We start from the raw sequence: 10,000 nt of genomic DNA on the forward strand, positions 1-10,000 counted from the left end.
CTGCGCGTGGGCTTTGTGCATATACATGGCAAGTTTCACGAAGATTCGATGAAGACTCTGGGTTGTGAAACAAAAAATGTCAAAAACAGGAATGATGTCATAAAAATTGATATGACGTCATAGGGATGCATCATACAGTATGTGCGGTAATTCATCTCTGCCAATGCCCTGTTCGATTCCCATTAACAGAATTCAAATAGCTTGCCAAGTTTCGGAGATAATGTTTTAGGCGATTTCCATTAGCGGAGATATTTTGACATCATAACTTTTTTTCTAGGAGGAATTTTCAAAATCGGAGATGGTTACTGTCTGCGCAGGGTATTTTTACATATGTATGCCAAGTTTCAGGAAGTTTCGATGAAAACTGTAGGCTGTGAAACAAAAAAGTCCGCAAGAAGAAGATGAAGAACAACAACGTGAGAGACTTAGAGATCCTCCACGAGGATCTAAAAACCAAACAATTTACATGTTCTGGCCCTTGATGGAAAAAGAAACATTCAATATCGTCGACATAAAAGCATTCCAAAAATATCTTCAAATATGTTGATATTTATGTTCAATATTTCTGTGGGCACCTCTGTCACCGGTCCTCATCTCCACACGCGGTCCCACCGAAGCTTGGTCCCATCCTTCCTCAGCAGGATAAGATTGACAAAGTGCACCCTGGGATAGAGTCGCAAAAAGTTGCCCTCTATAAAATGAAGGGGAAAAATTGGAAAAGCAAAAAGAGAAAAATCAGCAAAATAGTAGGGAGTTGACAAAGTTCACCAAGCTGCACAACTAGGCCGTGTCCCAAACACATGTTGATTGGCGTGATACCCGACGCTACATACACAGTCCTCAGCCTCACTGAAGCTGTTATGTTCAGCACAGTCTTCAATCCCACCGAAGCTCGGTCTCACTTGTCCTCGGCAGGATGGAGTCGACAAAGGCTGTACGGCCAGGCCTTGTCCCAAACGCATGTCGATCAGCGTGATGCCAGGCGCAACGTGCGCCACCCTCAGCCTCGTCAAAGCTGGTGTTTTTGGCTTGGTCTTCAATCCCACTGAAGGTCTGTCCCATTAGTCCTGGGTGGGAGGGAGTCGACATAGCTCACCAAGCTGCATGGCTTGGCCGCATCACAAACGCATGTCTTACAGAGCGACACCTGGTGCCACATCCGCAGTCCTCTGTCCCACCGAAGCTGCTGCTCTCGTCACAGTCTCTCACTCTCATTGAAATTGTATTCAGTGGGGTCCCAACTGTCCCTGACAAGGCACACCACCCCACCGCAATCTTGAATGTGTGTGTGTGTTATTGGTTGTTATCTCCAATACGGGTTTCAGAAGGTTGAATGAAGCCCTGCCAGATCTCAAAGTGTCTGTGTGTGTGTGTGCGTGTGTGTGTCACCATTTTTCTCAGAAATGGCTTAACGGATCTTCGTTAAACTTTCAGAGGTTCACTAGTGATTGCCAGCGAAAGTTTTGGGCAAGAATTTTAAATTAAACATTGAAAAAAAAGTTGGAATTTTTGTAATCACTCTGTCGTGGCTAAGTCTTTGTAGCTACGTGAAAGGTAAAGATGTCTAAAGTTACGATCTTTTGACATTTGTGATGGATTCTAATTTTGATGCAATTGCTTTTCAATTTTATTTGCCCTCATGTGAAATTTGCTAATTATCTTTTTCACCTGGGCAACACCAGGTATCCCAGCTCGTCATCAATAAGATAAATAAATTATATAAGGTAAAATCTATACATTTCCATATTGCACACTAAATCACTGATACAATAGCTAGCTGATAACACATCATATATAACATGCATGACAAGGACATCAGTGCACTTATATATTAATTACACAGACATTGGCAGACCATTAACAAATCAACATTGAGGATGGGATTTCAACTTAAAATCCCAATATCGTATCATTAGCCATATGCTCGCATTGAGCACACAAAAGTGCCAACCACAAGACTTAAACAGCCAAAAAATTTGAACAGCTATCTGATGAGAAACATAGCAGCAAAGAAATAAGATTCAGTCGAAGCCTATTCCATCGGCAGCACCTCTCATGCTATAACTATATCAGTCCAAATGAATCTCATTTGAAGCCTGACCTTCAAATGGATCACTTAAGGAATCAGATGCCGTACTGAATAGCTCAAAGAACGTGTAAAGGTTTCCCATGTCATGCATCATTTTGCATTATCTATAACATGTTCACTGTTTTGATAATGTATTTTTTTTTTTAATGTAGTGGATGTTTCCCAATTGAGTTTGAATGTACTGGGTGTATTTCACAGAGCGTAATTAGATTTTGTGACCATGAAAAAGATTATTATGAGAATATCTGCAGGCAGATGGAATTTGTTATGATGCTTTGTATATTGATTTGGCTGTACTGAAGGCCCACTGTTCAATTTTTTTTCCTCCATATTTCATTCCAAATTACATTAATTGTCTGAGAGAGATATTGCACAGTGAACAGGTGCAACTGCCCCCACTGGGCACAAAGCTGCTGGGTTATACTCCAAGCATGAACTCAGGAATTCCACAGCCTACTGGGTTGACCACCATCTGCTGAGGCTTCCCAAGCTCAAATCTACTTACCTGGACCGACGAGGCCGATAAAGTTGATTCTCTTGAAACAAGGTCATATTGATTGGGTTTGTTGCCGAAGGTTTTTCATCTTCGTTTTGGAGTTATAAAGTGGTTTTAAGTGTACTATAATTTACTTATATCCTCCTTTGTCTCAATGAACTTGTACTGCCAGGAAATGGAGTATTATTTTTGTGTTTGTGTTGTAATTTGAAGGCTGGTACCAAGAACCAGCTATTTTGGCATCTGACGAATTTTGTTGTCATTTAATCATGGAATGCTGTTAGTTATATATCCATATTATTATCGGCCAGAAATACAATAAAATTGCAGCTAGAATTGGCGAACAGTGTATATTAGCTCAGTGATATAAAATCTTGTTGACTTAGCAATATCATTCTCCTTATTCTTTTTGATTACTCACCTTGTTTGCCAGTTTGATCCTTTTTATACATTTGGACCATCCATGTTTCAAACTGTTGCCTTAATGAAATGGTGACACAATGGAAAAGCCTGAGATCCACTTGTAAGAATAACATCATACATACTCTTGTGTTGAAAAGTATTGCCTCCTATTCTTTTTCTCCTAAACAAGTAAAGATATTCCAATGAAACAAAGTGCAATCTGGAGATTAGTTCTTCTCGCAATCGGGTGCAAAGTTTCATAATTCTGATGCCTGTTGTCTCAGTGCTATGCTGGTCAAGATGGCAGAGAGCGGCACAACATTGTCAGTGCTGTGCAGCGTGAAGCGCTGGAGATGAGAGTTTGGTGCACCATTATGATCCTGAAAATAAGAGACGGTCATTGGAGTATTGCCACAAAGGATCATTAGCCCAACTTGTCGGATTTACATCTCATCTCCAAACATTAGGAACACCTTCATGGAGAACATTATTCTTCCGAAGATGATGTCAAGGTCACTGTGAAGTGCTGTTAAATCAGCAGGATGCACGTGACGTCACAAAACTACTTGAACGTTGGCAGATGTGACAACTTGAACTTTGTGGCCCGCAGAGGTGATTATGTTGACAAATAAATATGCACGATTTTAGAATAAAGATTGATGTTAGTATCTGTCTGTTTCATTTGAATATCTTTCCCTGTTTTGGAGAAAAAGAAAAGGAGACATTACTTTTCAACATGTCCTCATATCTTTCATACCACAAAATAAAAGTGAGTCCCTATTTTTAACCAAATACACCCGAACCATGGGTAATAACAAGAAGGAAGAATGCTCAAAAGGATATACTGCTACAAGCAGTGAATATGGTATATACATAAGGTTTGCAATGTTATTTATTGACTTTTGATGAGCAAAACACTCTCTTCAGTCCGTCTTTCATGCTCACCATTTTGGAAGCTATCGGATAGAACTTAAGACAATGCATCAATCTTGACCTCCCTGCAGACAAAAAGGGCTTCTTGTTTGACCAGCTGCAAGGGGAGGGACCACTGAGAAAGCTCAATATGGAAGAGATAGACTCTTGACTTCCCTCTTTCTGCATCTGCTACTCCCCTCTGATGCACTGTGACAGGCAGCAACAAAGTATTGTGGACTTTGCCTCTGTCAGTGGTACAAGGAGGTGGCTTCTTGAAACAGGGGATAAATGTCATTATATAATCAGAGAGATAGAGTCCGTGGGTGAACAGAAACATAAGAAAAAAACAAAATAAAGAAACACACAAACAAACTTTTCTGTGTTTCCGGCTCTTTACGGAGCATTGGTGCTGCTGAAGCAGTTTATTTGCAAGGGTTATATTGGGTGGTTTACCATTACCTTCCCAGCATTGTATATCTATGCTCTATCCTTTTAAAATGCTGAGCATCAGGCAAGGAAGCAGCACCTACCATTTTTTACAAGTCATTGGTATGACTTGGTTAGGGTTCAACCCACTAACCTCCCAGACTCAAAGCAGACACTCCAACCATGACACCACCGAGTCAGGTAAACTGTAAATTGTGGGAGATAAAACTGCTTAATTATTGGTGTATAACAATTTTACTGCCTTAGGAATTGTCACTGCATATTGTGAATTAAAACAGTGTGCAATAAATTTCAAGTTAATTTTTTGCAGAACCAGTCCGAGCTTCTAGTTTTGTCCCTTTAATTCCCACGTTGATTTGTCAAATCAATCATTTCCACGCAGTTCATTTTGGCGACATTACACTGAGTAAATCATAATTGATGATGTTGTTTGGTATTCGTGCAAGAGTCTTATATAGCCTGGTCCTTAAGATCGGGTTCAGTATTTATGTGTTTAAAACAACCTGATTAAAGGAATGGACGTGGCCACATTCAAAGGCAAAAATCCGACACACAACCAGCTCGAGCTGACAATCAGATTTAAGCCATGGCACATAGCATTTGCCAAGTGGTGGACAATGATATATTAAAATAAGCATTCCATTTTCATGGTCAAGTACAGGACATTGAGAGCAATTTATAATGTCACAGGGAAGTTACAGACCTCCAGGTGAAGTTATAAACAAGCAATTTATAATGTCACAGGGAAGTTACAGACCTCCAGGTGAAGTTATCAACACTAAAGATTTGGAAGATAAAGATAAAGTGAAGTTATAAACAGTGAATGGCCTCCACCTGTGTTAGATTTCCTTGTATCCTTGTAAGATGGGTGGGCATAGACAGCCAGGGTGTAGTAATGACTTGTGCATTGCATGATCTTAGATCGAAGGACTTGATATCAGGAAAGTCATTGGCCACGATAATGATTGTGGAAGAACACAAACAAAAGCTCTGGCAGTGTTAGGGAGACATTCCCAGGAAAGCAACTTCATATACTTGAGCTGATCGGGTTGTGTGGGTACAACAGCCTGGTTGCGTGATATTGCAAAGAAGATGCCACCTGGTAGATGTGATAACTTTGCGAAAGAGAAATGCTCGACTTTCCGTGAAGTTGATGACAGTCACACATAAAGAAAAAAAGTATTAAGGAGAGATAATTATTTTTCTCTCCCCTTTGTTCCTTATTCTTTCCTTGCCTTTTTAAAAGGGATCTAATGATTATGGAGGAGCTTGGCAAATAGACCTGACTGTCAGTCAGGTCAGGCCAGATTAGAACTGTGACTTGCTGTCAGGTGTCATGTAAACCTGTACTAACCTGTTCCATGGTCGGGTTGTTGGCGACTAAACCGTCTCTCCCACCAGGTTTTTTGGTGAGGAGGGTGTTTGGATGTGGACACCCAGCAGGATTAAAAACAAAACCTGTCAAAGGGCGGAAGAGCTCCTTGTGAGCCAACGGCCATCCATATCCAGTACCCAACTGTGTCTGCGAACATCCTCCTGCAGTTGGGTTACTTTTTTATTAGGAGGTTGGTGGCAGGATTTGCACTCCGGCCACCGTAAAACCCTTCATTCCGCAAAACACAAAAACGCAAAGAAATCTGAAAACCCACTCTGTGGGAGTACCTCCTGCGCGCAGCGTCCCTTTGCAGGGCAGCTGACCGGACGACGGGATTGGGGCAAAGCATTCGGGACCCCCAATCTTTGATGATAGGAGGGAAACCACAGGGTAACATTCCCGGGTCAGATTGCGGGAGCGTGTGTCGGAGTGGTGCTGAGGTGTCGTCCACCAGAAGGCGGTCTCCTTGGGTTAACCTGAGGTTGTCCCTTCAGGTGGGTGCCTGTAATGTCCTATCCCTAAGAGTGGATGATCACCCGTCTCTGTTATCATCTGACCTCAAGCGTTTGGACATCGGTATTGTAGCACTCTCTGAGGTTCGGAGACCGGACTGCGGCAAGACCATGGTGGGTGGTTACACCTACTATTGGTCTGGTTGTTCTGATGGTTACCATTCCCAAGGAGTTGCTGCAGCTGTGTCCAATAAGCTGACTCCAATGATAATTGAGGCAACACTGATCAACAAGTGTATTATGAGACGAAGGGTTCATCACTCCTTCGGTGTCATTTCCCTGGTCTCTGTTTATGCTCCGACTGAGGCGAGTGATCTCACTATGAAGGAAGCATTCAACGCCACGCTCGATTCTGTGGTTGATCAGTGCCCCAGACGAGATACCCTTCTAGTCTTGGAGGATTTCAATGCATCGACTGGAACTGATAGGGATGGTTATGAGACAGGTGTTGGTCCCCATTGGTCAGGAATTATGAACCAGAATAGCACTAAGTTCCTTGACATTGCAAGAAGTCATGGACTTAGGGTGGCCGGTTGATAGTTTCAGTACCCACAAGCTCATCGCTGGACTTGGTTTTCCAATGCTGGCGGTGTGGCAAAGGAGATTGACCATGTCCTCGTCGGTGGTCACTGGAGGATGATCCAGAACTGCTGGGTCTACCGGAGTGCTAAGTTCCTCAATACTGACCACCAGCTTGTTGTAGCAACTCTGAAGTTGAACTTTAAATCCAGGAGAATGGTACCATCCCAGCCTAGGCTGTATGTTGGCAAGCTCAAGTATGAGAGAGTCGCTGAGGAGTTTGCGAACAAGCTGAGTAGAGATTTGGGGGGTCTGGGTGCTTTGGGAGGTCCTGAAGAGTTGTGAAGTGCCTTCAAGACCACTGTCCTTAATGTTGCCGGTGCATGTCTTGGAACTCACCATCGGGAAAGAAGAATTTTGTCTCTCAAGGGACACTGGATACCATTGACCAGAGTCGCAGGGCCAGGCTGAATGGCAGAGCTGAGCTGTTCAGGGAGCTGAGGCGTAAAACTGTACGTGCGCTAAGGGTAGACAAGGAGGCCTATGTGCGAGTAATCTGTGAGGGGGTAGAGTATCAAATGTGGTCAAGTGATTCTCGTCCTGCTTACAGGGGAATTCGCGCATTGCGTTCATCCAAGCCTATCCCTTGGTGTACTGTAGTTAGAGCAGAGGGTGGTCGGCTCTTGACAGATGAGTCCGAAGTGAAGGCTCGCTGGGCCGGTTACTTTGAGCGGTTGTACCAGGCTGATCCACCAGCTGTTGAGTTGGACGTCAGGGGTGTTACAATCCCTGTTGCTGACCCTCCAATCAGCTGTGGTCCACCTTCGCTTGTGGAAACACAAGCTGTGGTGAACCGGTTGAAATGGGGTAAAGCTCCAGGGATCTGTGGTATCCATGCTGAACTTCTCAAGGCTGGTGGAAATGCTGCACTCATGTCATTGCATGCAGTTCTGTGATCTGCCTGGAACACAGGCATCATCCCAACTGACTGAAAGAGGGGCCTTGTTGTCCCTCTCTGGAAAGGGAAGGGTGAGTGACAAGATTGCAACAACTACCAGGGGGTGACGCTGCTCTCAGTGCCGGGCAAGGTCTTTGCTCGGATAATTCTTGATAAGGTTCACCACCATTTGCTTGAGCACCAGCATCCAGAGCAGTCAGGCTTTACACCAAAGAGGTCAATGATTGACCGTATCCTTGCTCTTCGGGTCCTCACTGAACACAGACGAGAGTTTCGGCAGGGGCTGCTTTCAGCCTGTTGAGTTCTGTAAAGCGTTCGATTCAGTGAATCGGGGATGCCCTCTGGAGGATTCTAGGTCTTCTTGGGGTGCCACCAAAACTGATCGATCTGATGTCTGAACTCTACTCTGGTACTGAGAGTGCTGTGAGATGTGGTGGTACCATCTCTGACATATTTCTAGTTGTTACTGGAGTTCGTCAGGGGTGTGTACTTGCCCCCACACTTTTCAGCACTTGTATGGACTGGATTTTAGGGAGGATGTTGGAGAGATCAAGCTGCGGTGCATCATTTGGGAATGGCAAGATTTCTGACCTTGATTTCGCAGATAATGCAGTCATCTTTGCGGAGATCTAGATATCCTTTCAGGGGCCCTCAAGATGCTGAATGAGGAGTCTGAGCCGCTGGGATTATGGGCTTCCTGCGTCAGAACTAAGATCCAATGCTTTCAATGGCATCTTGGATGCCGCTATCTTGTCTTTACCTGTTTGCGGCGAGAATGTTGAAGTCGTGGAGAGATTCACTTACCTTGGCAGTGATATTCATGACTTTGCTGGCTGTGAGTCAGAGGAAAATAGATGTCTGGGTCGGACCTGGGGAGTCATGGATTCACTGGATAATCGGGTGTGGCACTGCCAGTACCTGTGTGGGAGGACGAAAGTCCGAGTGTTCAGGTCCTTGGTGCTTCCATTCTTACTCTATGGATGCGAGAATTGGACTCTGACCAAGGTTCTGAGACGGACACTTAATTCCTTTGGTAACAGGTCTCTTCATAGAATCCTTGGCTATCGCTGGTTGGACTTTTTGTCCAACTAGTGGTTGCTGAGAGAGACTCAAATGATATTTGTTACCTGCATAGACTGTGGGCATCAGCTTCGGCTGTATGGACATGTGGCTCGTTTTCCTGACGCTGATCCTACTCACTAGATTCTCTCAGCGAGGGAGTCTCCTGAGTGGAGGAGGCCAATGGGCCGACCACGCGCCTCGTGGTTGCAGCAGGTTGATCGGCATCTCAAGGCGATGGGGTAGGGCCAGGCATCTGCCTGGGGGATGGCCAGACGGAGGCCCCTGGAGTAACGGCGGAAAGTGGACGCAGCGACGCGCTGTTCTGGTGCATGCTCCCATACCTGACTTGATCTTGACCAGTAGAAGGTGATGAACAAATCAACAAATTGTTGGAATTTATCGTGAGCTATGTGCTCAGGTGGAAACACCAAACAGACACTGCAAAGAGCTGAAGAACCTCACAACCACAACCACAAGAACCTCACAACCTTTGCTGTGGTCGCTCACCCTCAAATTCAGATTAAACAATAGTTCCAAGATCACAATGACATCCCCAATTCACCAATCACCTCTTTGATCAAAATAATAATAATTGGTGGAGAGAACAAGGGGGCCCAGATAATGTGGATGCACAATCTTTTGTGACGAGACCACAATGTCGGGCTCTCATTTTGCAGACAAAACACATCAACTTGTGAGTGGTAAACTCAAGGAAAGAAAGCACTGTGACGTAATGAATCAATTAAAAATGTTTTCCCTGATGTTTAACTCTGAATAGACAGGACTATTACAAAATTAGGGGGCCAGTTTAGTATTAGTAGGGAAAGTAAGTGAAATAATAACTGTTTTATGCATACAAATACAACAACAATAATCACAATAAAATTTGTGTAAATCCTCATGTTAATACATATCAAGATTGTTTAACAAATCCACACTGCAATTTATTGTACGGTCACAAAACACCTCTCATTATGAAATGGGCTCACCTCTGCAAACAGCGGAACGTTGAAGTTTTGAAAATCAAAGATGTGTCAAAGTACCTGTCTGGAGGATGAAACAAAACTTCAACAGCGATTATGAATTGTGGAAATATCTCAACAAAAGTGGAAAAGGATCGAAAATTACCCAAAATTGTTCATTACACAAACAGCAGAACCAATATTGTATGTTCACTGCTGTATGTTCACCTTTCAAATGCGGAAAAGGCAATAAAATGGGAATT

General features: G+C 43.7%; 1 long non-coding RNA gene across 3 annotated transcripts in view; it reads right to left on the minus strand.

Moving 5' to 3' along the window:
• Window positions 1-10,000, minus strand: part of LOC147008477 (uncharacterized) — a 40,443-nt gene that overhangs the window by 28,825 nt on the left and 1,618 nt on the right. For all 3 annotated transcript variants that reach the window (XR_015053227.1, XR_015053226.1, XR_015053228.1), the window contains exons 1-3: window positions 9,765-10,000; window positions 834-1,067; window positions 576-691 (exon numbers count right to left, since the gene is read on the minus strand). The exon at window positions 9,765-10,000 is cut by the window's right edge. This is a non-coding gene — a long non-coding RNA (uncharacterized LOC147008477). The remainder of the gene's footprint in view (window positions 1-575; window positions 692-833; window positions 1,068-9,764) is intronic.

This window comes from Eptatretus burgeri, chromosome 18 (genome assembly GCF_056783735.1).
Source record: "Eptatretus burgeri isolate ZD-2024b chromosome 18, Ebu_testis_v1, whole genome shotgun sequence".
In the NCBI taxonomy this organism is placed as follows: Eukaryota; Metazoa; Chordata; class Myxini; order Myxiniformes; family Myxinidae; genus Eptatretus; species Eptatretus burgeri.